General features: G+C 42.4%; 1 long non-coding RNA gene across 1 annotated transcript; it reads left to right on the top strand.

Annotated features, from left to right (window-relative positions):
- The first annotated feature begins 1,640 nt into the window (after nucleotides 1-1,640).
- Nucleotides 1,641-2,645, top strand: LOC119971335. Its single transcript, XR_005461819.1, has 2 exons — nucleotides 1,641-1,877; nucleotides 1,999-2,645. It is a non-coding gene; the product is annotated as an uncharacterized LOC119971335 (long non-coding RNA).
- The last annotated feature ends 217 nt before the right edge of the window (nucleotides 2,646-2,862 follow it).

The following is a 2,862-nucleotide window of genomic DNA, read 5'->3' as shown; positions in this document are numbered from 1 at the left end:
AACACTATTCCTGGGCCCACCCGAACTCTAACCCTGACCTAAGCCTACACGGAGAAGCAAGTTAAATTGCTCTGTCTTTATTTCTGCTTTCTTATATTCTTAAAACAACAAGCAAGACTTGTTTATCAATCCTGCCAGATCATGTAGCTAAAGCCAGCTTCATTGAAAAGTGAAATGCCTGGCTTTCACCGTCAACTGAAGACACAAAGTGGGCCCTGCTTCAGTTGAAGCATGGGAATAGATTTCCAACTGTTCTCTTTGGGTATAAAGCATAACCTAGGTCATGCAGGGTAGGGTGAAAGATCAGGTATACCTATCCACCATCTACAAGGTACAAATCAGGCATGTGATAAATTACTCTCCACTTGCCTGGATGAGTGTAGTTCCAACAATATTCAAGAAGCTCAACACTAGCCAGAAGAAAGCAGCCCGTTTGATTAGCACCCCATCCACCAGCTTAAACCTTCACATCTTCCACTACAATATCCAGTGGCAGCAGTATGTACCATCAACAAGATGCACCGTAGCAACTCGCCAAGGCTTCTTCTACAGCACCTTCCAAACCCGCGACATCTACCATCTAGAAAGGCAAGGGCAGCAGACACCTGGAAACACCACCACCTTCAAATTTCCCTCCAAGTCACTCACCATCCTGACTTGGAAATATATTGCTGTTCCTTCACTGGGTCAAAATCCTGGAACTGCCTCCCTAACAGCACAATGGGTGTACCTACAACACAAGGATTGCAATGTTTCAAGATGGTGGCTCACTGCCACCATATCAAAGGCAAGTAGGGATGGACAACAAATGCTGACCTTGCTAGTGGCAAGGATTATACGCAGGTAACAAAACTTAAAACGTAGAAACAGAAGGAGGCCATTTTGGCTCCTGTGACCACCATTTCACACAATCATGACTGATTTGTGAACTAAATGCAGAAAACTTCACATTCCTTAATATCTGTGGTTAACAAAAATCTCTCGCTCCTATATGTAAAATTAACAATTGACCTTTTAAAGAGACCAACCAAGTTGCACTTCAGTGCAGCAGTTCCTGATACTAATCCCACAGTAAGGTACTGGAGATCAGTATCAAAGAGCCTTCAAACGGAACACAGTAAGTGAAAATTCACATTTCTTAAGGCGTAAGGCCCCAGGAGTAGCTTAAAGTATTGTAATCTCATAGGAATGTAACGACGGTACCTAAAGCAAGTGAACAGTTCTGTATGTGGTGAGGAGATAGAGGACACCACCTAGATAGGCCTGTGAAAGCATTGATCACCTCCCAAAGGACCCATTGCTGTAGGTGGAGGTCAAAGGGGTGAAGGATTTTATTTTTAAGAAACAGCTGCAAACCATCCCAAAGCTCCCAAAGCAACAGGTACAAAAATCTTTATTTAGCATTCGAATGGTGAGAAAGGCCAAGAACATACAGCTGAGTAAATTCAAATTATTGATTTTAAAACCTTCCAAATGTGTTCCAAATTTACCATTTAATGAGATGAAGAGGTATTCGCCTGTAACACAGCACTTACGATGCAGCAGCTTAGCTTCTGAGGGGTACAGCTACGTACCGCAGGAGTCACTCTAGACTGACAATAAGTCAGCTGAGGCACAAAAAAAGAATAAGCAACACCGAGGCCAAAATATTTTCAGTGCTGCATCCGTATTTTAATGCAAACATTCCAGATACTTGCTTGATTCAGGGAGTGCAGTTGTTACTATTTAACAGGGCAGGAGGACACTCAATTTTCAAACACCCGTTTTCCCACATGTTCTTCCTGAGGTTTACAGTTCACTGTGAGGATTCAGCGCAGACCAGGATCTAGCATCCTAAACACCAGCACTGGAAATGTTATAGGTTTGCAATGGCTGAGGTGAGAGTTCTCCTTTGATTGCTGTTCCTCTGCTGGGATAGAGCTCTCCAATGTTGTGTGGCAGAAGCGAATGAGTCCATTATACTATTGTTTCTGATTAAACCTTTGTTTGATATTGCAGTTGCAGTAAAGAAGCAAGTGCGTTAAATTTCAGCAAGCTTTCCAGCCAGCAACATTACTCACAACTTGCACTGCTATGAGACAAGCACTGGAATCAAGTTTATGCCTCAATACGACAGCACTATGAGAAGGAAATCCAAGATCTGATGCAGTTTGCATAGCGATGATAAGAATGTCCACCAGCTAGACATATTTGGCCACATTATTTGAATGGTGCAGTGTATTGAAAATCGCATTGTGCATTTTGTCCTAGTCGGGTGAATGAATAATTTAGTAAAAGGGGGACTAGCCCTGCATTAGAGTAAAGAGCACATGTTAGTCAAAAGCTTATGCTTCAAGGACCTAAGATCAGCAGAACTCACCAGCAAGACTGCTTACTTGTTAGAAGAACAGGAAATCTCAGGCTGAGAAATAACAGCCAAGCTTTTGGGTGAAAGGTTTGATAAAGCAAAATTGAAATTAATCACTTTTCTCTGTATTGACGAGTTGTATAAGCAGCTTTGACTTGGCGGAGACAGCTATAATTAGAATGGTCTGCCTGTGAGTTGTATTTGAACTGAGAGCTGTATCAGAGGAGAGTGTTGTATCAGAGATTTATCTCGGCTAGTTTCTTCATTCCTGAACCATGAATAAATGATTGTAACCTGACCCTGGGTCTCCCTTGGGTAGTTGGAGGAAGTCTATCACAACAGTCCACTTAAGGCGACCACACACATATACCAGCAGAGGAAGTCTAGAAAATAAAGGAAGCCGTGTTTTAACAGAACGTGCACTTCTGATTCTTAATTTTTCTTACTGAATTTACCTGCTGCTTCCCAAGAACTTCACATCGAGCCTCCCCAGAGGTGAGCTGGTGAGAAATAAG

Source organism: Scyliorhinus canicula, chromosome 1 (genome assembly GCF_902713615.1).
Source record: "Scyliorhinus canicula chromosome 1, sScyCan1.1, whole genome shotgun sequence".
Taxonomy (NCBI): Eukaryota; Metazoa; Chordata; class Chondrichthyes; order Carcharhiniformes; family Scyliorhinidae; genus Scyliorhinus; species Scyliorhinus canicula.
Note: the sequence above shows the minus strand (reverse complement) of the source record. Positions and strands in the feature narration are given on the sequence as shown.